General features: G+C 45.0%; 1 protein-coding gene across 4 annotated transcripts in view; it reads right to left on the bottom strand.

Moving 5' to 3' along the window:
• Nucleotides 1–27444, bottom strand: part of ERBIN (erbb2 interacting protein) — a 224618-nt gene that overhangs the window by 131872 nt on the left and 65302 nt on the right. For all 4 annotated transcript variants that reach the window (XM_069749531.1, XM_069749537.1, XM_069749549.1 and 1 more), the window contains exon 3: nucleotides 6186–6239. The gene's annotated coding sequence lies outside the window, so the exon portion shown is untranslated. The remainder of the gene's footprint in view (nucleotides 1–6185; nucleotides 6240–27444) is intronic.

Raw genomic sequence — 27444 nt, 5'->3', positions numbered from 1 at the left:
TAAACTGAAGTCAACTGCAGCATTGTCATTAATGCCCTGTTAAAATGCAGAAATGTTGTAGAACAAGGTCATTAAAATTCCATCAAGGTGTCAAGATTCGGACATCATTCCTCATGTACACAAAATCCGAGGACCCCCTGAGAGAAAGTCCAAATTGGGGTCCCCAGCTGATAATAACCAATCTCATGTGGGGTGACATCCAGTCCTTCCATACACTAGGATGCCACAGTCGCTTTTCACCATGGCGTCAAAGGACTAAATTGCTGCATTTAGTTGATATAGTTACCAGCAGGAGTTTACAGTGTAAAATAATAATAATCTTTTACTTATATGGCGCCAACATATTCCGCAGCGCTTTACAGCGCCGATGGGGCTCACAATCTAAATTCCCTATCAGTATGTCTTTGGAGTGTGGGAGGAAACCGGAGAACCAGGAGGAAACCCACGCAAACACGGGGAGAACATACAAACTCCTTGCAAATGTTGTCCTTGGTGGGATTTGAACCCAGGACTCCAGCGCTGCAACGCTGCAGTGCTAACCACTGAGCCACCGTGTTGCCCCATCCTCCTGACTATGGCAAATACCGGTAGAAGTGGGTGGATACCAGTCGTCGTAGGGCAGCTTTTGTAACATGCCCTCCCTGCAGGTCATGAACCCCAATAACAGTCACATGGCATGTCCACATTGGCAGTTCACCACTGGTATCCAACCTTGTTAAAGATCCATACAACCTTTGAGAAATATAGAGACATAATGGGGTACTCGCAGAACTGTATGGAGGCCTACTGCGCCATCATGTGCCTCAAGCTTCATATTTTCCCCTCCTCCAATACCATAAGAATCAGGCCATTCAACACACACAGGCAGGCATGAAGAATTCCTGCTTTTCTTTCTCTGAAGCACAGTCCAAGAAGCATGGATGACATTACACAGTAGTACTTAGCAGTCTAGCTGTGAATCCTGCTATGGGGTGAAATAAAAGATTTCCTAAAAAGCTCAGTACAGCCTTCATGTCTCCCTCTGCTACTGTTGGCTCCTCCTCCCTCCATAGTGTATAATAGGAGCTGTAACTTGGCACCTCATCGTGCTGGCAGTCCAACTTGCTTTAAAGCACCACTCCAGTGTTTATTCTTGTTGTTGCAGTGCTGGAGTGGTGCCACTAATCTAAGTTTTCTGACCTTAATATTAAACTCCCCAACTGCTGTCTTCTGCTTTTCCCAGCGTGGTTCCGGTCCCACGCCGCCAGCTTGTGACTGCAACTTCTGACAGACCGGAAGTCAGAGGTAACGGTCTCAAGCTTCGCTTTGGCTCTCATAGACATACACTGAGCTGTGACCTCCGGATCTCCCGGCAAACAGTGGCGCGCTCAGGCAGGTCACAAACTGCTGAAGACCGACCGAAGCTGCGCTAATAAAATATGACGACAGCGGCTGGTAAGTATAACACTAGGGGCTGGAGTGGTGCTTTAATCAAGACAAATCTGAGCAGTTTTTTTGGGGTTTTTTTTTCCAGCGTGACTGATAAAGTTCAGGAGGCCGGGGGTGAAAGGTGGAAGAAGGAACGTCTCAGAAGTGAAGACAGAAGCAGATTTTACTGACAACATATATTAGAAAGTTTCTGATTGTTGCCTCTACTATTGATTTATGCAAAGCATGTTGAAGAGACAGGGGCCATTTAATGACGGTGTCATTTGTTTGCATTCAAAATTACATCTCAATGCAGTTTATACATTGGAGATAAGTGCAGAAACCAATTGTAAAAAAAATGTAAAAAAAATTAAAAGTAAAAGATCAATTTTCTGTGTTTGCACTTAGACATTATTAATAACGTCTTAAATCATTTTAGCTTTCTCTGGCCCTCACAAAGGATTTAATGATGTCCCAATATTCTGGGTAGGAGGGGTAAATCAATGTCTCATTCATCATCTGTGACGCACATGTTGCAGAAGAGACAGAAAATGCTGAAGTTGGTGTTTCCAAAGCTGTAATCACAACGCTTGCACAGAAACATTTCACTGTAATATTGCTTACTCCCATTTTTTACTTTATATTTGTTCTCTTCACCTGCATACAGTAATTACTATTTGTTACTGCAATGGGTGTACGGTTTTACCCTTCGTATCTGTGACAAGTTTTTTTGCAGGATGAAGGTGGAATGCAAAACTGTCGCTCCATTCACTTAAATGTTAAATATCAGGGTTTTTAATCTTGGTAAAATTTGGAGGCAAGTGTTGTCATTTTGGCTACCAAACTCATACAAACTAATGGCATATAAATTCACAACACAATTTTTTTTCGGAAAATAGCACCACAAATAAAATATAAATTGAGTAGAGTCTAAAGGCACATGAGCTTTTGCATATTAATGTGCCAGAACCGGGCTGCCATACAGGTGCATTAGGACCATCTCTGGATATTTCAGGTTTCAAAGGCACATTTTATCCTACTTATGCTACAAAGGACTAAGTATGGAAGTATTCCAGAGAAAAACAGTGGAAAATCAGTAGAAAATATCTTCCCACACTGACTCTGATAGAGCCTGTAGAAATGTGTATAGACACTACATGGCTGTGTACAATTGCACACAGACACTATACGGCTCTGTACAATTGCGCACAGACACTATACGGCTCTGTACAATTATGCACAGACAGAAAGTTTTGTGAAATCTTCTAGTAGTAGCAAATCCCCAAAAAATGTAAAAAAAATTTAAAAAAAGCCTTTTAGGCCAGGTGCCCACGATTTGGAACTAGCAGTGCTTTGGAATCAGCGTATGTTCACTGCGCTCAAAGCATTGCCTTCTATTGAGCGCAGGTATATCTGCATGTGTTCATTGAACTGTATGGATTTACCGCGTTCAATACATTCTATTGGCATGCTGCAGTCTGGAGACACACTGCTTGTCCGTCTCCAAGGGTGATCCACGGGTGTCTGTGGACGCATAGTGGACATGTGGATTTCTTCAAATCCCATCCACTATGCTGTAACATCTGGCTGCTGTGAAGCGTCCTCACGTCAGGGCAATGGGGTACTCGGCACCGGGTCCTGCAGTTCGGGGGATGTCACGGTGGCTTGACCCGGTCCGTGGCCCCTTGAGGGGAGTCCAATAAAAGGACAACAGTTTATAGGATAATGTTCGTGACGCCACCTGTGGTATTCGGTCAGGGTGACCGACGCTGCTTAGAGGTCCGCTGGGGTGATGTTATGGCAGCTAGATGTTATACCTTCCCACAGGTGAAGTATGTCCCCAGGGCTTTCCAGAGTGTAGGTAGTAGATGGTGGAAAATGTAAGGCGCAGGGAATAACGAGGGCACAAGGTTGCAGTCTCTTTACCTTTACTGAGGGCTTCAGCATCCACAGTCCAGGGCACCAGACCACAAGGTAGGCAGAGTCCGGCCGGTCTGAAGGCACATCCAGAGTCCCCTTATCCAGGTGGAATTCAGTAGCCTTCGTACTAGCGCCTGGGTGTTGTAGTACCTCCCTGCTCAGCAACTCGGTAAGGTCCTCACAACTGTTGTACATGTTCTAGATGTTATTTCTTCCTCTCTGTCCCCCAGATGGTGTGGATAGGACAACCCGTATGACTGATGGCCTGAGGCTTGTTTATAGGGACCTAGAGACGCCCCGACCCCCACAATTTGCCACCGTGTCTTCTTAGGTATTAAGGTCGGGCAGCCAACTTGGAATGGACTGTCCTGCCGATCTCTGAAGTAAAGCGTAGAGTCTATTACTTCCTCGGTGTTCCGGCCACCGGCTACGCGCCTCAGAAGGAGGCAGCCTCTCACAGGGCAGAACTCCTTCTGGTTTTCTTCTCCTTGTGCTATGACTTCGTTTCTCACTTTCTACAATACAATTCTCTTCGTATCCTTTCTTAGGATGCTGCCGCACAAGGGGCAGGCGCAGCTCCGTGTCTTTCTGTCTAGGCCTTCAACAGGATCCCACCCCTGTCTGGGACCCTCTGTCTGCAGCTTTGTGGTGTTCCTCCTTTCCCGCTGCCCAGTCAGCTTCTGACTAACTTTCTATCCAACCCACCAGTTTTACCCTAATGTGAGGAGTGCCCTAATAGATAGGAGCAAGGCTCCTCCTGGTGGACTGGAGTGTGAAGTGTAGTGTATGGTTTGTGATACCTGGCAGGGTGAACTCCTTTAGTGCCATCAGACGTAATATCACTCCCCCTGGTGGAAGAATAACATTACTGCAACGACCAGGACTCTGGGGCGCTGCAGCTGTATAAATACGCAGTGTCAAACCTGCAACAACTACGGATCATGGGCACATACCCAAAATCTCCCCAATGGGCCGCTGCGGTAGTCTCCACCAATCTGTTTACTTCTCTGTAGCAATGACATTCCTCATGACTAGTGCAACTAATCACTCGTCTCAGCAGTAATGGCTGAACGCCAGGTACAGGACCTTCAAAGCCAGCGATTGGCTGCAGAATTAATGTGCATGTCACCACTGAAGGATTAATGGTGGCATTTTAAATGGATGAATTATGGCTCATTTTTTCATATTGCATTATTGTATTTGCTGATTAAAGAGCAACTAAATTTTATTTTTTTATTTTAATAATTTTCTCCAGCATGGAAAGTTATGAAACTTTGCAAATCACTTAAGTAGGGGAATTGTCTTAATTCTTGTAAAATTTGCATTGAAAGTGGCTTCCAAACCCCGGCTTTTTCCTAGCATTCTTGCATCCCTTTTAGCTGCATTGATGGCAGAACCAGGTATGGACTGGGGGTGAAATTCAGCCCTGGCATTTGAAATCACACAGGCCCATGTTGTCCTCATCCCCATGAACAGATGGGATATATTACTAATATTACCCTGGATGGAGGAAAGGAAGATTTACTACAAGACCAATATTTCTAATGATACCTGTGGCCTGCTGCGGTAAGTGACGGAGTCACCGACTTTGTGCTCCGTCCGTCACAACTCCTAACAGTATGGGCATCTTGAGAACACTGATTCTGCAAACAACGTAGCAAACAAGGCGGCCCACAACCAGACAGGCCCTTCTGGCATTTGCCAGAATTGCCAGTCCGGCCCTGGGCAGAACGTGGAGTACAAATGATGGCAGTGAAAGGGTCAGCACCTGAGTCAGTAACTCTGGAGATAAGCTGCTGAAGGAGATTGTTCACTGCCAGTATCTGTCCTCAAAATGAGTACCATACTTCCAATATCAATGCAGCTAAAAGCAGGCAAACAGACTGATTAACTGGAGACTGGAAGCCACTTACATGCAATTTTTATTTTTTTACTGGAATAAAGACAAATCCCCTAATAAAGTGATTTGCAAAATTCATACCTTTTCATGGTAGACAAAATTGGAAGGAAAAAGAAAATGAAAATTTAGTAACTCTAAGGGAAGTTTGGAAAAATTTCTAACAAATTCCTTGAAGTGGCAGAATAATTGCCTAAAAGCCCCCTTACAACTATGTAATGTTTATGAAAGCCTCTGACTCTCTTATGGCAGATGATTTGGCGAGAAAGAAGGATCCAGAATTTCAATGGCCAATCTTCTTGCTCAGAGCAACCACGAGCCGCTGCCAGAAAAAAGTCTGGCAGCAGCTCTTTCATAGAGATCACAGTAATGCTTAGCCAAGCTTTCCCGTGTATGGGGATAGCTATCAGCTGAACGCTCTATCAGCCCACAACTAGCTGATGTGTCTAAGGGCCATAACTAGGTTAGGGTCGGTGATTAGTACATATTTGCCATTTCTTTGATTTTGCTTTAGAGAAGAAATCCTGCCTGCATTAGATGGCAGCCTGCATTCTGCGATATATCAGCAGGTCAACTGCAGGAAATCTAAGCTGGCCGCAATCTCTACCATTAGACGTCACTCACAAACAGTAGGGATGGTAATAATTTGTAAAAATGTCTTTCGAGAAATTTCCTATTGTGTAAATGTGAGATATCTTCTAGAAAACACACATCGTGCAATAAAATAAGAAAGGTTAATAAAATCGGTGAAAGATGCCAGATTACCCCTCACTCAGGCAGCGCTAGAGGTTTCGCAGCACAGTAGGGAGGATTTATGACTGCAGGGTTTGGCAGTCCTCCATAACGTAGCATACTGAAGCCTCCATGTTGTGGAAGTCACTGAGAAAACATTTTAGAGAATTGTACAAAACAGAAAAAAGTTCCAATAAGTCAGCGCGGAATCAGTCCAGGCTGCACTTACCTCTCTGTTTTTCGCTCCCTGCTGTTTCCTCCCTGAGCTTGCAAAGCCAACATTCTGTGGAAACAAGCAAAGACAGATGTGACGTTACTGTGAGCATCAGCCATCAGCCTCACAAAGATACGGAAGGAAGAAAACACTGATCCGAGAAGCCTTTTCGACTTGCGTCTCAACAGTTAAGAGCGTCGGTCTATCATCATTTCACATATCATCAAGGGACGGGGGAAAGGAGAAAGGAAGAACAGGCTACAAACGCTGAAGACTTCTCCTAAACCAAACCCTTGCTTTATAATGGCAGATCATAGCAAGATTAGAGTTTACAGCAGAGCACACATCTTGGCGGAATGACAAGATCGTCTAGTGATAAGTCACCAGCTTTTAACCATTTGTGTAAAAAGACAAAAAAGGTCATGTCTTTTTTCAGTAAATTTCCCCTTAAAATTACTAGTCTATTCTGTTATTTCTCCTGCTCTCAGGGTGAATAGGCACATGGACAGGATTGGAAAAGCATCGGGGCACAATGATGATGCTCTCCTGGTGCATAGACACATGGACCGTGATGGAAGGGCATCGGAGCACAATGATGATGCTCTCCTGGTGCATAGACATATGGACTGTGATGGAAGGGCATCGGACTATGATGATGCTCTCCTGGTGCATAGACATATGGACTGTGATGGAAGGGCATCGGACTATGATGATGCTCTCCTGGTGCATAGGCACATGGACTGTGATGGAAGGGCATCGGAGTATGATGATGCTCTCCTGGTGCATAGACATATGGACTGTGATGGAAGGGCATCGGACTATGATGATGCTCTCCTGGTGCATAGACACATGGACTGTGATGGAAGGGCATCGGAGTATGATGATGCTCTCCTGGTGCATAGACATATGGACCGTGATGGAAGGGCATCGGACTATGATGATGCTCTCCTGGTGCATAGACACATGGACCGTGATGGAAGGGCATCGGACTATGATGATACTCTCCTGGTGCATAGACACATGGACTGTGATGGAAGGGCATCGGACTATGATGATGCTCTCCTGGTGCATAGACACATGGACTGTGATGGAAGGGCATCGGACTATGATGATGCTCTCCTGGTGCATAGACACATGGACTGTGATGGAAGGGCATCGGAGTATGATGATGCTCTCCTGGTGCATAGACACATGGACTGTGATGGAAGGGCATCGGAGTATGATGATGCTCTCCTGGTGCATAGACATATGGACCGTGATGGAAGGGCATCGGACTATGATGATGCTCTCCTGGTGCATAGACATATGGACCGTGATGGAAGGGCATCGGACTATGATGATACTCTCCTGGTGCATAGACACATGGACTGTGATGGAAGGGCATCGGACTATGATGATGCTCTCCTGGTGCATAGACACATGGACTGTGATGGAAGGGCATCGGACTATGATGATGCTCTCCTGGTGCATAGACATATGGACTGTGATGGAAGGGCATCGGAGTATGATGATGCTCTTCTCGTGCATAGACACATGGACCTTGATGGAAAGGCATCGGACTATGATGATGCTCTCCTGGTGCATAGACACATGGACCGTGATGGAAGGGCATCGGACTATGATGATGCTCTCCAGGTGCATAGACATATGGACTGTGATGGAAGGGCATCGGAGTATGATGATGCTCTCCTCGTGCATAGACACATGGACCTTGATGGAAGGGCATCGGACTATGATGATGCTCTCCTGGTGCATAGACATATGGACTGTGATGGAAAGGCATCGGAGTATGATGATGCTCTCCTCGTGCATAGACACATGGACCTTGATGGAAGGGCATCAGGGCACGATGATGCTCTCCTCGTGCAAAGACATATGGACGGTGCTGGAAGTGCATTGGGGTATAATGATGCTCCTGGGGTGCATAGACACATGGACAGGACTGGAAAAGTATCGGGGCACAATGCTGCTCTCCTGGGGCAGAAACATGGACAGTGCTGGAAGTGCATCAGGGTACGATGATGCTGTCAGGGTGCATAGACACATGGACCGTGATGGAAGGGCATCGGGCCACAATGATGCTCTCCGGTTGCATCAACACATGGACAGTGCTGGAAGTGTATAGGGGCACGATGATGCTCTCTAGTTCTCGCCTTTTGGCTGCTGTAAAAGTATACTAGTTTGGCCAGATGACACAGTGTAGACAGAGGATTGTGTTAATAATAATAATAATAATAAAAACTGCTTTCTAGTCTGCTAATGCTCTATTTCATCTGAGCTCAGCATGCCTGATGAGGTCTATAAAGCGCTGCAGAATGTGATGGCGCTCTAAAAAGCAAAGCAAAATAAATAAATGCATAAATAATGCCTTATCCTTTTGGTTAAGTTTCCCGTTATTTAACTTCAATGATAAAGAAATTTAACCTGTAAATAAAAAAAAACTGCATTTTACAATGAGCAGAACCAGTTGTTCTACGACCATTTCTGCCATCGGATTGGCGTAATGATAAACACCAAAATCCATGTAAACTGTTTCCAGTACTTCGGACTAATAATTAGCGAAGACTGCTGAACGCAATGGGCGGCACGGTGGCTCAGTGGTTAGCACAGCAGCCTTGCAGCGCTGGGGTCCTGGGTTCAAATCCCACAAAGGACAACATCTGCAAGGAGTTTGTATGGTTTCCTCCGGGTTCTCCAGTTTTCTCCCACACTCCAAAGACATAAGAATAAGGAATCTAGATTGGGAGCCCCAAAAAATAAATATAATAATGTTCATTCAGATGTTCAGAAAACATCTCAATGGAAGGGAATAAAGAAGTGAATAGAGAACATAGCCTTAGTTATGCCTCCAACCCCTTTAACAGGAAGTAACAGAAGACTGGTAAAGGCCTCTCTTTATAGTTACCAGAACAAAAACCCACCTTCCGCCCTTACACACTAAAACCTCTTCCTGTTCTCAGTAACAAAGACAGATCTTCGCTTTCTTTATTCTTGAAATGTTCTCACAGTTTTATAGTGAAACTATACTCAAAAACTAATATATAATGGTGCGACTTCAAAAAGTCCAACTCTAATGGAGTCTAAACATCGGAGACCTATGCTTCAGCTTGTTTAAAGGGGCTGTCCACTCTAGTGCAATTAACCTGTTGGGGACATGATTTTGTGGCACTTACTAACATAAGTATTACAGTCTCTTCATCTGCACATGTTCGTGCCACCTTCCTCATAGACTGCACAGCTCTACTGTCCACAGAACCGCAGCCAGTGGAGGAGCATGTGACAATACCAGCCATCAGCCTCCTCCAATGAAAAACCAGCACTCATGTAAAGTGGTTTTCTATTGGAGAAGGCTGGTGGACAGATGTGGTCACATGCTCCTCCACCAGAGGCCAGTTTATGGACAGATGAACTGCGCAGTCTGTGATGACGGGTGCACTAAGAAGTGAAGGTGGAGAACCTACACTATAATACTTATATATTAGTGACACAAAATCATTGTCCCTGACATATTTGCTAAAGTAAAGCAGACAACCTCTGTAAGTCTTTTTGCTGGAGATGTTGGGGCAAATAAATTGTAGTGATGGGGTCTCATTGTGAAATCAGTAATAGTGATTAAACGTGCTCAAATAAGGCGTTACTGACTGAGTGACTTTGGCGTGCGCAAATAATACGTTCGAGTCCCTGCGCATGTATGTCTCGCGGCTTGTGTAAGAGTGGTGGACTGCAGTATCATGCTCCTACCCCTGAAGGTACTAGTCACCTCATGGATATATTGTCCTGCGTTTTATACATATAATGCGTTATGTGAACTAGGTACTGCTTTCTTAGTATACATTGTGAATAGACTGACATATGGTAGTGTACAGCATAGGGTTGAGCAATAGATAAGGATCTAAGACATAAGATAAGGTCAATATGCTTAGTACATACTGTTATGAGAGAGTAACTGTAGATAGCTAGGACTTAGGATGGATAGTAACTATGGGTGTAATATGATATGCATAGTGTATAATATTTGGGGAAGTGTTGCCAGCATCCTACAGTAGGGACATATAGTTAAAGGTTGGGATTAACCCATAGTGGGAGGGACCAGTCCCAGTAGAAAGGAATCTGCTTCCTGATAGTGACTCAGATAGGGAAGTACAGTACCCAAGGTCAAGTTCAAGTGCAGTGCACTGCTAGCGTCTGCAAGAATCTATTATTCGGGACAGTGGGAGGCCTTACTAGAATCCCTTGTGGACATTCTTGCAACATCCAGGGCTCAGGGCTCAACATGGGTACTATAGAGCATGCCATATCCTCTGGTGTACAGAGGTCAATGGATGTGCAACCATGAGAAGGGAAGGTAAAGGACCCCGAGTGGACTGCGGGACTGAATAGGAAGTCACAGGGGCTGAGAGTCAGTGAAAGTGGGGATAGGCCAAGAGGAACAGATAGTGATGCTGAGGGCATGCTGTGCTAAGGAAGCAAGAAAGAACTAAAAGTGTGGTGCCCAGTACTGCCTGTTTTAATATGATGAACTTGGAACTGTCCAGTACATTTTTGGTTGTTGAAACAAACCGAATGACAACGAATCATAGAATGTTAGAGTTGGAAGGAACCTCAAGGGTGATGTCACTAAACCTTCTCAGACAGATGTCTTTCCCTACATCCATGTGCGGTGACTCATGAAAATGGAGACCTGCAGATGGCGAAGGCTTGCGGCCTACAAGTGAGTGTGATCCACTCCACACATCATAGCACATTTGGACTTTGACGAGATTTTCCTGCAAAATGCCAGGGCGATATGGAGCAGCAGCTGGACCATGGGAACCGCCTGCGGTCACTTTACACTTGTGTCTCCAGCACTGCCATTGCCAGTGTGGTAACTGGTATATAGACCCCAACAAATCTGTGCATTATGGGTCTGGAATAGCTTTTGACACCACAGTCTGTGCTACATCCAGTGAAGCATCAGTAATATTAATGCTTTTTGCAACCAATCAAAAACCTGGTTCTTAAAAGGAGATATCATACTGATGACCTTTCATACTGATAACCTATCCATAGGATAGGTAGACAATTTTAGATTTAGGAGGGTCCAAGACGCTATATCACCACTAATCAGTTGTTATTGAAGAGAATAGGAGCGGATTTTCAGGCCTTGGGAGCGGCGCTATACTAAACGGTGCTGTGTTTGTCACCTCTAATCAACTGTTACATTAGGTCGCGGCTGGAGCTTAAAACAGCTCATTGTTAGGGGTGCCGGTGTTGGACTCCTTGATTTGAAATTGATGACCTATCCTGATGATAAGTCATCAATATCAGATTCCCAGCCACCCCTTTAAAATTGAAAGCTCTCAGTGAGCCATGTGTTATCACTCTTTGACCTTGGAAAGGATACTGAAGGTCTGAAAATGGGACATAACAAAAGGTCTGACTTCATCTGGAAATAAAAAACACAAAACAAAAAAAAAAAAAACCCCACAAAAACTGCTTTATGGGTCTTTCACTCTTTGTCCTGGTGTTGTATGGACACACATATAGGTATTGTATCTCTGTATAAATACTACTCTAGAAGGAATATTCAATACTGAGAAAAGGATTAATTCATTATAAACATTCCAAACACATATCCAATTAATGTATCATCACGGCTTATTACTGTAGAATCGTATAACTGGCCAAGTTGTGTGCAGAATGAACATGGCTCCGACGCTGCACCGATTGTGGATTCTATTAGTACGGACAATGAAATCCTATCATCACAGAAGACAATCACAAAACTGGTACTACTGACACCAGAACAAATGTGTCATCCAATGTGGAGGAAGTCCAACTATATGATCACAAGTACGTGCACGTATCAGCCATAAAGCTAAAGGCCACCAAACAAATTAGATAGCAATTGGCCAAATGATTGTTGACCAACCGATTGATCCTTCTCCATACTCATGAGTGGTCACCTTCTCCGTGACAAGGGGAGGGCAAAAAGAAAAAACGCCGCCAGGCACTCTGGCAGCAGCTGATTGCCTGAATAACAAGAGGGTCAGGCCGTAAAGTTCAAGTTGCATGAGAATCGTAGATGATAGACTGTTGGTCCATCTTGTCATTATCGGCTGGTTTTAGTTTCAATGGACTAGAGGCCTTAAAACCAGAGATGAGTGAGGGAAATAACATTGATTATCTTGGAACGATGGCACCTGACAAGGGTTGGAATATATAAAGTAGAAAGTTAAAGACCAATTTTTGAAGTGTTGGAATCAGGCTAAATGGATAAGCGTAGGGAGATGAGCAATTTTAACAAGAGATATAATGACATTGCAAGTCTACAGGATCAAAGTATCTTTAAATGTTAGGTTTGCATCATGGGCCTCCCAAGGTTCATCAAGGGGACCTATCCTCAGAAAATGTCCTACTGTTTAAATCAGGTATTTTAGTAATTGTAAGATTACCGTATTTTTCAGACTACAAGACGCACTTTTTTCCCCAAAAATGTTAGGGGAAAATGGGGGTGCGTCTTGTAGTCGCAATATACTTACAAATCATGCGGCAGTGGTGGCGGTCCCGATGCAGCCTCCCTTCCCATGCTGGTGCGGCTGTGGCTGTGCTGCGGGCAGGGGCTGTGCTGTGGGGCTGCGGGGCTGTGGCAGCAGCTCTCTGGGCTCAGTGGGGGCTCCGACGGCATTTCGAAAAAGCCTGATGGCCCCCCGCTCATCCGTTAATGGCATGGCCATGTTACGGTGGCCTCCGAGAACATGGGCGCCGGGAAAATGGCCGCCGGGCCGGCGCACGCTCAGATTCAAATCTCGTCAACGAGATCTCGTCTCCCGAGATCTCGGGGCGAGATCTCGGCAACAAGATCTGAATCTGAGCGTGCGCCAGCCGGCGGCCATTTTCCCGGCGCCCATGTTCTCGGAGGCCACCGCAACATGGCCATGCCATTAACGGATGAGCGGGGGGCCACCGGGCTTTGATGAAATGCCGTCGGAGCCCTCACTGAGCCCAGAGAGCTGCTGCCACAGCCCCTGCCCCGCAGCACAGCCCCAGCCCCGGAGCCCAGCCACTGCCTCGGAGCCCTCACTGAGCCCAGAGAGCTGCTGCCACAGCCCCACAGCACAGCCCGTGCCCCGCAGCACAGCCCCTGCCCCGGAGCCCAGCCCCTGCCCCGGAGCACAGCCCCTGCCCCGGAGCACAGCCACTGTTCTAGAGCAGAGCACAGCCCCTGCCCCGGAGCACAGCCACTACCCCGAAGCACAGAGCCTCCACCCCTGCCCAAGCACAGAGAACCAGCCTGGGATGGGATTTCCTGGAGGCCAACGCACCAGCCTGGACCACCGAAAGACCCCTGTGACCACTTCTCCACCTGTGCCGATCCCTTCACTGGTAAGATGAATTCGGACTGTAAGACGTACCGCCATTTGAAACATTTTTTTTTTTCCCCTTATTTTTATTCTGAAAATTTGGGGTGCGTCTTATGGTCCGGTGCGTCTTATAGTCCGAAAAATACGGTAAGTACAGTCATGGCCAAAAGTATTGACACCCCTGCAATTCTGTCAGATAATACTCAGTTTCTTCCTGAAAATGATTGCAAACACAAATTATTTGGTATTATTATCTTCATTTAATTTGTCTTAAATGAAAAAAACACAAAAGAGAATGAAGCAAAAAGCAAAACATCGATCATTTCACACAACTCCAAAAATGGGCCAGACAAAAGTATCGGCACCCTCAGCCTAATACTTGATTGCACAACCTTTAGCCAAAACAACTGCGACCAACCGCTTCTGGTAACCATCAATGAGTTTCTTACAATGCTCTGCTGGAATTTTAGACCATTCTTCTTTGGCAAACTGCTCCAGGTCCCTGATATTTGAAGGGTGCCTTCTCCAAACTGCCATTTTTAGATCTCTCCACAGGTGTTCTATGGGATTCAGGTCTGGACTCATTGCTGGCCACCTTAGAAGTCTCCAGTGCTTTCTCTCAAACCATTTTCTAGTGCTTCTTGAAGTGTGTTTTGGGTCATTGTCCTGCTGGAAGACCCATGACCTCTGTGGGAGACCCAGCTTTTTCACACTGGGCCCTACATTATGCTGCAAAATTTGTTGATAGTCTTCAGACTTCATAATGCCATGCACACGGTCAAGCAGTCCAGTGCCAGAGGCAGAAAAGCAACGCCAAAACATCAGGGAACCTCCGCCATGTTTGGCTGTAGGGACCGTGTTCTTTTCTTTGAATGCCTCTTTTTTTCTCCTGTAAACTCTATGTTGATGCCTTTGCCCAAAAAGCTCTACTTTTGTCTCATCTGACCAGAGAACATTCTTCCAAAACGTTTTAGGCTTTTTCAGGTAAGTTTTGGCAAACTCCAGCCTGGCTTTTTTCTGTCTCGGTGTAAGAAGTGGGGTCTTCCTGGGTCTCCTACCATACAGCCCCTTTTCATTCAGATGCCGACAGATAGTACGGGTTGACACTGTTGTACCCTCGGACTGCAGGGCAGCTTGAACTTGTTTGGATGTTAGTCGAGGTTCTTTACCCCACATCCGCACAATCTTGCGTTGATATCTCTTGTCAATTTTTCTTTTCCATTCACATCTAGGGAGGTTAGCCACAGTGTCATGGGCTTTAAACTTCTTGATGACACTGCGCATGGTAGACACAGGAACATTCAGGTCTTTGGAGATGGACTTGTAGCTTTGAGATTGCTCGTGCTTCCTTACAATTTGGTTTCTCAAGTCCTAAGACAGTTCTTTGCTCTTCTTTCTTTTCTCCATGCTCAATGTGGTACACACAAGGACACAGGACAGAGGTTGAGTCAACTTTAATCCATGTCAACTGGCTGCAAGTGTGATTTAGTTATTGCCAACACCTGTTAGGTGTCACAGGTAAGTTACAGGTGCTGTTAATTACACAAATTAGAGAAGCATCACATGATTTTTCGAAAAGGGCCAATATTTTTGTCCACCCCCTTTTTTATGTTTGGTGTGGAATTATATCCAATTTGGCTTTAGGACAATTCTTTTTGTGTTTTTTTCTTTAAGACAAATTAAATGAAGATAATACCAAATAATTTGTGTTTGCAATCATTTTCAGGAAGAAAATAAGTATTATCTGACAGAATTGCAGGTGTGTCAATACTTTTGGCCATGATTGTAGGAGTCTAAAAAGCCCCAGTGGCCAGTGTGAAAATTGCTAGATTACAATTTTCACACTGGCCACTTTTTTTTTTTACCCTCGTACTTCCTGTCCTTTCAGGAAGAGTTTTTAGCAGACTCCTCATCATCAGAGGCAAGATTACAATAATGAGCAACTCCTGTATACACAGCTGATAACACTGCATCCACCAATCACAATAGGAGAGGTCATAGCGGACCCTGCTCCTCCTCCTTTCACAATGACCTTTCCATCGGTTATGTACATGTGTTGTTTCCTGAAACATCGGAAAGTTAAGAGTATTAAAAAAAAAAACCCAGTGGTCAGTGTGAAAATTAAATTCTACTGTTTTCATGTTTTAAATAAATATAGATGGTGTGTGGAAAAAAAAGAAAAACATTGCCATTAATTAAAAAAAAAAAAAAAAAAAAAAACTATTTAAAAAATGTATAAAGATTAAAAGCAGTGAAATTGTATTCCAAACTGATGAACTAGAGAGGTGGATCTCTTTGTATATGATCCTGTCCACTTCCCATTCGGTCCTCAATGTGTGTCATACATTTGGATTATTGGGTCCATGAACTTACATTCTAAATGAAAATATGGCATTTCCAGTGTATTTATATTTGTTAGTATAGCGCTCAATAGAATATTCTGACAGGCCAACACTGGTCTAATAAAAACCTATACAGTTTACATTAAAGTATTTTGACATGCAGAGAAATCGAAGACTAAACTTGCAGACCTAAGATGAACTTTTGATTTCTGTAACCATTATGGCTTCTTTGGGGATGGTCATCAAGTATTCAAGGACTTCTGAATGGCACACTGGTCTAGTAGCACATTGATGCGTAATTTATGGCTTTGGAAAAAGCTTTCAGATTTAAGGTACCTTCACACATAACGATATCGTTAACGATATTGTTGCTTTTGGTGACGTTGCAACGATATCGTTAAGGAAATCGCTATTTGTGACAGCGACCAACGATCAGGCCCCTGCTGGGAGATCGTTGGTCGCTGAGGAAAGTCCAGAACTTTATTTCGTCGCTGGACTCCTGCTGACATCACTGGATCGGCGTGTGTGACACCGATCCAGCGATGTCTTCACTGGTAACCAGGGTAAACATCGGGTAACTAAGTGCAGGGCCGCGCTTAGTAACCCGATGTTTACCCTGGTTACCATCCTAAAAGTAAAAAAAACAAACAGTACATACTTACCTACCGCTGTCTGTCCCCGGCGCTCTGCTCTGCACTCCTCCTGTACTGACTGTGAGCGTCGGTCAGCCGGAAAGCAGAGCGGTGACGTCACCGCTCTGCTTTCCGGCCGCTGTGCTCACAGCCAGTGCAGGAGGAGTGCAGAGAAGCAGAGCGCCAGGGACAGTCAGCGGTAGGTGTGTTTGTTGGCCCTGCGCTTAGTTACCCGATGTTTACCCTGGTTACCGGCATCGTTGGTCGCTGGAGAGCGGTCTGTGTGACAGCTCTCCAGCGACCAAACAGCGACGCTGCAGCGATCCAGATCGTTGTCGGTATCGCTGCAGCGTCGCTTAGTGTGAAGGGGCCTTTAGTGGGGTAGGATCTTATCTGGTCTGATGGAATTCTCCTGCGTGGATGGAAGGTAAAGGTGCCCAACCTCCATAAAAAACTGTCAGCCAAACGCTCATTCAGCTCATGGGAGAGACTGGTATCTCTCCCAACAGCTTATCTTCCAGGAGTAAAAAAAAAAAATTAAAAAAATTGGATCTTCCCGAATCTTCAAGTCAGATGTTCCTACACACATTGGTCCTGCTAAAGACGGACGACTTTAATGTGTAGATGAGTTAATTAATTGAGGAAGAGAAAAGAATCTGATCAATTTACAAACATTTTTTGTTTCATTGGGTGGAAATACTACAAGGACAAATGAAGACTGACGGCTAGGCTTACCGTAATTATTTATGGATGACAGTGGATGACTGTTGTAAAGAGTGAGCCGCAGTACGGTATATAAAGAGGTCATATTATGGTTTACTTTAAAGACAAAGAAGAATATAAAAATGTATAATTACAGATGTGAGTCCACAAGGGATTACTCATTAAACCTGTAATACACATCTAGGCAAGTCTATAAAGAACCCAAAAGGAACATGTCCTACTGTATATAGATCCAAGGTCATACACTTCCAGTATATTAGTCATTGGCTGGGATGGGAAGAGATCATTGAGACTCTTCAGATGTCGGTTCGGTGTAAAACCGATCACCTAATAGGATAATGGTGGAGTGGTCACCACTGTAAACCCTCGCTAGATGCAGGGTAAAGGTAACTTATGTAGCCCTGGCCAACGTCTAGAAAGAGCTTGTTGGGCGATAACAAAATAAAAAATAGATCCATATTAGACTGACTGCCAATAAACCGCATCAAAAACTCTGCAATCACAAAGTGAGGTTTCAAAGGAACATGTGGCACCCAACGAGTTCAAAGGTCCAGTGCAATTCACTTCTCCATAATGTGGGAGGCGTCTCATGACATAAGTCAATAATGACTATAAATTGTATCTCGGGCAGAAGTTATACAAGTAGTTACCAAGACAGAGACTTAACATGACAAAAATGAGCATGAAAAAAAAAAAGCAGGTTTGATTTAACACGTGCAAACAAATTGACGGTTTGGGGCAAGATCAGGTCTAGTGTCAACTAAGAAACATGTACCGGTAGGTGGAATCATAATGATATGAGAAACCTCCAATAAAGGTCATCAGGTGGTATGACGTTTGGATGGAGAGAGGCCAAAACATATGAGGCCAATTTGTAAAAACCAGTTGCTCACTATGGGGCAAACGCTTGTCCCTTAGAACACATAAATATACACATTTCAGGACTGGGAAGATAACCATTACTAAACTTTCAGATGTATGTTTATTATCTCACCATGCAAGAATTGCACAAAGCTGTAATAAAGCACGGTGCCGTAAGTAGTCAGATGGGCACTGGTGCAAGATTTTGACATGGGCACCCACCTGCGTGTTGGTCAGATGTGTGGGTCCTTGTAGAATTTTAGATCCTATAAAGACTTGCATGTTCACCATACATTTAACAATGTCCCCCGTTCTGGGCACCTTTCTATAATAATGTCCCCCGTCCAGGCATAATGTCTCCCATCCTGGGCCCCTTCCTGGTATAATATCCCCCATCCTGTGTCCATTCCTGGTATACTGTCCCCCATCCTGATCCCATTCCTGGTATAATGTCCCCCATCCTGATCCCATTCCTGGTATAATGTCCCCTATCCTGGACCCCTTCCTGTTATAATATACCCCATCCTGGGTCCCTTCCTGGTATAAATATCCATCATCCTGATCCCATTCCTGATATAATGTCCCTCATCCTGATCCCATTCCTGGTATAATGTCCCTCATCCTGATCCCATTTCTGTTATAATTTCGTCCATCCTGATCCCATTCCTGGTATAATGTCCCCCATCCTGATCCCATGCCTGGTATAATGTCCCCCCTCCTGATCCCATGCCTGGTATAATGTCCCCCCATCCTGGACACCTTCCTGGTATAATATCCCTCATCCAGATCCCATTCCCCATTCCTGGTATAATGTCCCTCATCCTGATCCCATTCCTGTTATAATGTCGTCCATCCTGATCCCATTCCTGGTATAATGTCTCCCATTGTTGGCCCATTCCTGGTATAATGTCCCCTATCCTGATCCCATTCCTGGTATAATGTCCCCCATCCTGGACCCCTTCCTGGTATAATATCCCTCATCCTGATCCCATTCCTGGTATAATGTCCCCCATCCTGATCCCATTCCTGTTATAATGTCCCCCATCCTGATCCCATTCCTGGTATAATGTCCCATATCCTGATCCCATTCCTGGTATAATGTCTCCCATTGTTGGCCCATTCCTGGTATGTCCCCCATCCTGATCCCATTCCTGGTATAATGTCCAACATCCTGGAACCCATTCCTGGTATAAAATCCCTCATCCTGATCCCATTCCTGGTATAATGTCGCCCATCCTGATCCCATTCCTGGTATAATGTCCCCCATCCTGATCCCATTCCTGGTATAATGTCCCCCATCCTGGATCCCTTCCTGGCATAATATCCCTCATCCAGATCCCATTCCTGGTATAATGTCCCCCATCCTGATCCCATTCCTGGCATAATATCCCTCATCCAGATCCTATTCCTGGTATAATGTCCCCCATCCTGATCCCATTCCTGGTATAATGTCCCCTATCCTGATCCCATTCCTGGTATAATGTCTCCCATTGTGGGCCCATTCCTGGTATAATGTCCCCTATCCTGATCCCATTCCTGGTATAATGTCGCTCATCCTGATCCCATTCCTGGTATAATGTCGCCCATCTTGATCCCATTCCTGGTATAATGTCCCCCATCCTGGACCCCTTCCTGGTATAATATCCCTCATCCAGATCCCATTCCTGGTATAATGTTCCCCATCCTGATCCCATTCCTCGTATAATGTCCCCTATCCTGATCCCATTCCTGGTATAATGTCTCCCATTGTGGGCCCATTCCTGGTATAATGTCGCCCATCCTGATCCCATTCCTCGTATAATGTCCCCTATCCTGATCCCATTCCTGGTATAATGTCGCCCATCCTGATCCCATTCCTGGTATAATGTCGCCCATCCCGATCCCATTCCTGGTATAATGTCGCCCATCCTGATCCCATTCCTGGTATAATGTCCCCTATCCTGATCCCATTCCTGGTATAATGTCGCCCATCCTGATCCCATTCCTGGTATAATGTCGCCCATCTTGATCCCATTCCTGGTATAATGTCCCCCATCCTGATCCCATTCCTGGTATAATGTCGCCCATCCTGATCCCATTCCTGGTATAATGTCCCCCATCCTGATCCCATTCCTGGTATAATGTCCCCCATCCTGGACCCCTTCCTGGCATAATATCCCTCATCCAGATCCCATTCCTGGTATAATGTCCCCCATCCTGATCCCATTCCTGGTATAATGTCCCCTATCCTGATCCCATTCCTGGTATAATGTCTCCCATTGTGGGCCCATTCCTGGTATAATGTCCCCTATCCTGATCCCATTCCTGGTATAATGTCGCCCATCTTGATCCCATTCCTGGTATAATGTCCCCCATCCTGGACCCCTTCCTGGTATAATATCCCTCATCCAGATCCCATTCCTGGTATAATGTCCCCCATCCTGATCCCATTCCTGGTATAATGTCGCCCATCCTGATCCCATTCCTGGTATAATGTCCCCTATCCTGATCCCATTCCTGGTATAATGTCGCCCATCTTGATCCCATTCCTGGTATAATGTCCCCCATCCTGGACCCCTTCCTGGTATAATATCCCTCATCCTGATCCCATTCCTGGTATAATGTCCCCCATCCTGATCCCATTCCTGTTATAATGTCCCCCATCCTGATCCCATTCCTGGTATAATGTCCCCTATCCTGGGCCCAGTGTTTGACTGGAGTGTCAAGGGCCCATCGGTAACCAACTCTAGGGCCCCACTTTTCACCTACATGCAAAGGTGACATGATCCTCAATCACATATTCATGCAACAATTAACTGGGTCGATTGTTAAATGAATAAGATGCCACCTTTGTACATAGCAATACAAGTATATTGTGCTCTCATAAGAGGGTGGTGGCCCACTCTTGTACAGGGTCCCACCAGAGGTTTCTCCTGTGGGCCAGTCCGAGCCTGCCCGGGGTCCCTTCCTGGTATAATATCCCCCACCCTGATCCTATTCCTGGTATAATATCTTCCACCCTGATCGCACTACTAGTATAGTGTTCCCCCACGAAAAAAAGACCACCAGGTGCATTCATGAATCAGTATGGAGCCCGCAATACAGTAACCATCAGAAACAAACTGGTTAAGCTATTACAGTTATCTCCGCGTCCTTCTGGTATTTCCTGCGTTTTCCATTAGCTCTGTACTTTCCAGCATTATTAGCAGCCAGAGAGGTTTCTGCTGGAGCGGCCTCACCCTGTGGGGGGATTTAACGTGACATCGGTTCCTCAGCCTCCATAGGGCCGGTCTCTCTCTCATTACTTCTTAATGTGTCATTGCCCTCCAGGACAAAGAGGCCATCGCCTGCTCGGAGCAGATGTGACAGGGCGGCCGTGGTGAAGGCCGAGGGGGCGGAATGGTGGCGGACAACAAAGGAGCGGAAGCCAAAAGGTGTTTCATTTCGGAGAATGTTCCATTTACTTTGTGAACATTCTCTGCGTAAACCGGTCACTTCTCTCTTCCCACAATTGTGCAATGGCTTACGGATTTCATCAGTGATATTTACCTGGCGTATGTGATCTACAAAAGGAGAATAGGAAAAAAAAGGAATTAAAATGAATATTTACTTTATTAATATATATTAAAAAAGGGTGGCCCAGGAATATCAAAAAATAGTCCGGTTTCACAAGCCAGTCTTCTTTTGTCGAATGTAAAACAAAAAGTGATTTTTTTTTTATCCATTTTTTGGTCAATGCATCAGTTTTTACAACCTTTTTGTCATTTTTTGACGTATTAAAAAAGATTTTTTTATCAACTAAACCATGAAAAAACAGACAGCGCTCGAAAGACATCTTTTTCACAGACTCATTCCCTAAAATGCCCGACTGTTTCTAAACATAGTAGAACCGTTGGCTTCCGATTCAAGGCAAGCAAGCTATTGGACAATGGCATGAACAATGCATGATGAGAAGTGACGGGAAAAATAAAGTCCTAGCTCCTATAGTGCTGGCAGAATACTGATGAACAAGAACTACCCACTGGAGGAAAAAAAAGTGGATAATAAGTTACAGAGCATGAGAATGATGTCAGTTTCTGGATACATGAGACTGGTATGTACACCGAATGAAGTTTGGCCTTGTTGTTGGGATGTTACTCCGCTTTTGGATGAAATAACAGATACGCTTTAAGGACAAATGACCTGATAATACTATCAATAAGCCATCATAGAATTATAGCACACCAGTACTTAACTGCAGAGAGCTATTTGGTGTAATTTGTTTATACCCAGCTTAGCACAACATCCGCTTTTCTAATTTTAGAGACTGGAAATTAAATTAAAACCCCGAACAGAAGATCAGTCTGGAAAATTAACTTTTTTTTTCTTCTTTTTAATAAAACAGGCCTGGAAAAAACCCACACTTTATTATCATGGCCGACAACGTTTCGCTTAATTTGTAACGTCACCGTAATAAATGCCAAATATTAGCTACAAAAAAACAACATTCAGATACATGGGGAAATATAGGGGAGTATGATTTCATAGCACAATCCTCATGATTAGGGTTGAGCGAAACGGGTCGTTCATTTTCAAAAGTCGCCGACTTTTGGCAAAGTCGGGTTTCATGAAACCTGATCCGACCCCTGTGCGGGGTCGGCCATGCGGTACGCGACTTTCGCGCCAAAGTCGCGTTTCAATGACGCGAAAAGCGCCATTTCTCAGCCAATGAAGGTAAACGCAGAGTGTGGGCAGCGTGATGACATAGGTCCTGGTCCCCACCATCTTAGAGAAGGGCATTGCAGTGATTGGCTTGCTGTCTGCGGCGTCACAGGGGCTATAAGGGGCGTTCCCGCCGACCGCCATGTTACTGCTGCTGATCTGAGCTTAGGGAGAGGTTGCTGCCGCTTCGTCAGAAGCAGGGATAGCGTTAGGCAGGGTCCATTAACCCCCAAACCGCTTGTGCTGTAGCGATTTCCACTGCCCAACACCACCTTCGGTGTGCAGGGACAGTGGAAGCTACATTTTTTTTTTCCCTCAGCGCTGTAGCTCATTGGGCTGCCCTAGAAGGCTCCCTGATAGCTGCATTGCTGTGTGTACGCCGCTGTGCAAACCAACTGCTTTTTTCAAAGCACAAATCCTCTTGTTCCTTCCTTTCTGCACAGCTATCTTTTTGGTTTGTACACACTTTTTATTTAATTTGTGCATCAGTCCACTCCTTATTGCTGCCTGCCATACCTGGCTGAGATTACTGCAGGGAGATAGTAATTGAAGGACAGTCCCTGTTTTTTTTTTTTTTTTTGTGGGAGATTAAGATTGACATTTCTGCTAGAGTGCCATCCCTGTGTGTGCCATCTCTCACTCAGTGGGCCATAGAAAGCCTATTTATTTTTTTGCTTGATTTGGGTTATAAAATCTACCTGAAAAAATCACTACATCAATCAGTGGGAGAAAAATATTGGTCTCAGGGCTTGTGTGCCACTCTTGACTCCTGTGTGCGTCATCACTCACTCAGTGGGCCATAGAAAGCCTATTTATTTTTTTGCTTGATTTTGGTTCTAAAATCTACCTGAAAAAATCACTACATCAATCAGTGGGAGAAAAATATTGGCCTCAGGGCTTGTGTGCCACTCCTGACTCCTGTGTGCATCATCACTCACTCAGTGGGCCATAGAAAGGCCATTTTTTTTTTTTTTTTGCTTTATTTGGGTTCTAAATTCTACCTGAAAAAATCAATAAATCAATCAGTGGGAGATTAATATTGGCCTTTGGGCTTGTGTGCCAGTCCTAAGCGTGCCATCTCTCTCTCTCAGATAGTGGGCCATAGAAAGCCTATTTATTTATTTTTTTTTTTATTGGGTTTATAAATTTTCCCTGGAAAAAAAAAAAAAAGTGGGAGATTAATATTGGCCTCTGGGCTTGTGTGCCAGTCCTGAGCGTGCCATCTCTCTCACAAATAGTGGGCCATAGAAAGCCTATTTATTTATTTTTTTTTGGTTTTATAAATTCTCCCTTAAAAAAAAAGGGAGATTAATATTGGCCTTTGGGCTTGTGTGCCAGTCCTAAGCGTGCCATCTCTCTCTGTCTCTCAGATAGTGGGCCATAGAAAGCCTATTTATTATTTTTTTTATTGGGTTTATAAATTTTCCCTGGAACAAAAAAAAAAAAAAGTGGGAGATAAATATTGGCCTCTGGGCTTGTGTGCCACTCCTGACTCCTGTGTGCGTCATCTCTCACTCAGTGGGCCATAGAAAGCCTTTTTTTGTTTTATTTGTTTTCTAAATTCTCCCTGAAAAAATCATTTTATTCTATTTTTTTTTTCCGAAAGTCTCCCTGAAAAAGAAACAAAAAAAACAAATCAGTGGGAGATTAATATTGCCCTTTCTGCTTGTGTGCCAGTCTTGACTCCTGGGTGTGCCATCTCTCTCTCTCTCTCCAATTGTGGGCCATAGAAAGCCTATTATTTTTTTTAGCTTGATTTGGGTTCCAAAATCTACCTGAAAAAATCACTACATCAATCAGTGGGAGATAAATATTGGCCTCTGGGCTTGTGTGCCACTCCTGACTCCTGTGTGCGTCATCTCTCTCAGTGGGCCATAGAAAGCCTTTTTTTGTTTTATTTGTTTTCTAAATTCTCCCTGAAAAAATCATTTTATTTTATTTGGTTTCTAAATTCTTCCTGAAAAAATCATTTTATTCTATTTTTTTTTCCTAAAGTCTCCCTGAAAAAGAAACAAAAAAAAACAAATCAGTGGGAGATTAATATTGCCCTTTCTGCTTGTGTGCCAGTCTTGACTCCTGGGTGTGCCATCTCTCTCTCTCTCTCCAATTGTGGGCCATAGAAAGCCTATTATTTTTTTTAGCTTGATTTGGGTTCCAAAATCTACCTGAAAAAATCACTACATCAATCAGTGGGAGATAAATATTGGCCTCTGGGCTTGTGTGCCACTCCTGACTCCTGTGTGCGTCATCTCTCTCAGTGGGCCATAGAAAGCCTTTTTTTGTTTTATTTGTTTTCTAAATTCTCCCTGAAAAAATCATTTTATTTTATTTGGTTTCTAAATTCTTCCTGAAAAAATCATTTTATTCTATTTTTTTTTTTTCCTAAAGTCTCCCTGAAAAAAAAAAAAAATCAAATCAGTGGGAGATTAATATTTACATTTGTGCTTCAGTGACAGTCCTGCGTGTGTGGCATCTCTCTCATTTGTTGCCACCAACAACAGAGTGTGTAACATTGTGCCTGATTTTCGTTGTGGTCTCACTCACCTGTAAAGGGGTAGCTAAATCATACTGAAGTTATAGCTCACCGTGTAAATTGTGTGACAGCAACAAATACCGTTAGTTTGTTTACGTTTTTAAAACAATGAGGAAGTATGGTGGAAGAGGTCGTGGCCGGGGGCGTTCATTGTCAGCTGGTAATGAGGGTAGTGGTAGTGGTGGAGCATCAGCTGGTCGTGGGAAAAAAAATATTGCACCTAAGTCTGGAGCTGTGGAGCCAGGTTCATCGTCTGGCTACACAAGGCCTCGAACGCTCCCTTTTCTGGGAGTAGGAAAACCGCTTTTAAAGCCGGAGCAGCAAGAGCAAGTTTTGGCTTATCTTGCTGACTCAGCCTCTAGCTCTTTTGCCTCCTCTCGTGAAACTGGTAAATGTCAAAGCAGCGCGTCGTTAGTCGATGTTCACGGTCAGGGACAAGTCGCTTCCTTGTCCTCTTCAGCAAAAACAACAGAGAAGAATGCAGCAGGCGGCACAACGGGTTACTCCATGGAGCTCTTTACACATACCGTCCCTGGCTTAGAAAGTGAAGCAGTTAACAGTCCATGCCCATTACAAGTTGAATCTGACATGGAGTGCACTGATGCACAGCCACAGCCAGACTACTATGCTGGTCCTTTGACTCAGACCACAACATTGCCCTCGCAGGGTGCTGATCAAGAATCAGACCCTGATGAGACTATGTTGCCCCATCACGAACGCTATACCACCGACCGACACGGTGACACAGACGAAGTTGCACACGAGCTACAAGAAGAGGTAATAGATGACCCAGTTCTTGACCCCGATTGGCAGCCATTGGGGGAACAGGGTGCAGGCGGCAGCAGTTCTGAAGCGGAGGAGGAGGGGCCGCAGCAGGCATCAACATCGCAACAGGTTCCATCTGCCGGGCCCGTATCTTGCCCAAAACGCGTGGCAAAGCTAAAACCTGTTGGAGGACAGCGTGGCCATCCGGTTAAAGCTCAGTCTGCAATGCCTGAAAAGGTATCCGATGCTAGAAAGAGTGCAGTCTGGCATTTTTTTAAACAACATCCAATTGATCAGCGCAAAGTCATCTGTCAAAAATGTTCAACTACCTTAAGCAGAGGACAGAATCTGAAAAGTCTCAATACAAGTTGCATGCATAGACATTTAACCACCATGCATTTGCAAGCCTGGACTAACTACCAAACGTCCCTTAAGGTTGTAGCACCCTCGGCCAATGAAGCTAGTCAGCAACGCAACATCCCTTCCGGCAGTGTAGGGCCACCATTTTCCGCACCACCTGCAGTATCTGTGCAGGTTTCTTTGCCAGGCCAAAGCCGTCAGGGTCAGGGAATCACCAGTTTCGTAGTAGGAAACACTGCATCTAGGGCACCGGTGGCAACAATACCATCTCCCACCGTCTCTCAGTCTGCCATGTCCACCGGCACCCCCGCTAGTTCCACGATCTCCAGCTCTCCAGTCCAGCTCACCCTACATGAGACTATGGTTAGAAAAAGGAAGTACTTAGCCTCGCATCCGCGTACACAGGGTTTGAACGCACACATAGCTAGACTAATCTCGTTAGAGATGATGCCCTACCGGATAGTTGAAAGCGAAGCTTTCAAAGCCCTGATGGACTACGCTGTACCACGCTACGAGCTACCCAGTCGACACTTTTTTTCCAGAAAAGCCATCCCAGCCCTCCACCAGCATGTTAAAGAGCGCATCGTCCATGCACTCAGGCAATCTGTGAGCACAAAGGTGCACCTGACAACAGATGCATGGACCAGTAGGCATGGCCAGGGACGTTACGTGTCCATCACGGCACACTGGGTAAATGTGGTGGATGCAGGGTCCACAGGGGACAGCAAGTTTGGGACAGTTCTGCCTAGCCCACGGTCTAGGAAACAATTGGCTGTAGCCGTTCGCACCCCCTCCTCCTCCTCTTCGTCCTCCTGCAGAAGCGAGAGCTCGTCCACAGACCGCAGTCACACAACCACTCCATCCGCAGCTGCCACTGTTGCACACCAGGTCTCCCATTATGGGGCAGCTACTGGCAAACGTCAGCAGGCTGTATTGGCTATGAAGTGTTTGGGCGACAACAGACACACCGCGGAAGTTCTGTCCGAGTTCTTGCAGAAAGAAACGCAGTCGTGGCTGGGCACTGTAGATCTTGAG

This window comes from Ranitomeya imitator, chromosome 1 (assembly GCF_032444005.1).
Source record: "Ranitomeya imitator isolate aRanImi1 chromosome 1, aRanImi1.pri, whole genome shotgun sequence".
NCBI lineage: Eukaryota > Metazoa > Chordata > Amphibia > Anura > Dendrobatidae > Ranitomeya > Ranitomeya imitator.
The sequence above is the reverse complement of the archived record's forward strand: the minus strand, read 5'-3'. Positions and strand labels throughout refer to the sequence as shown.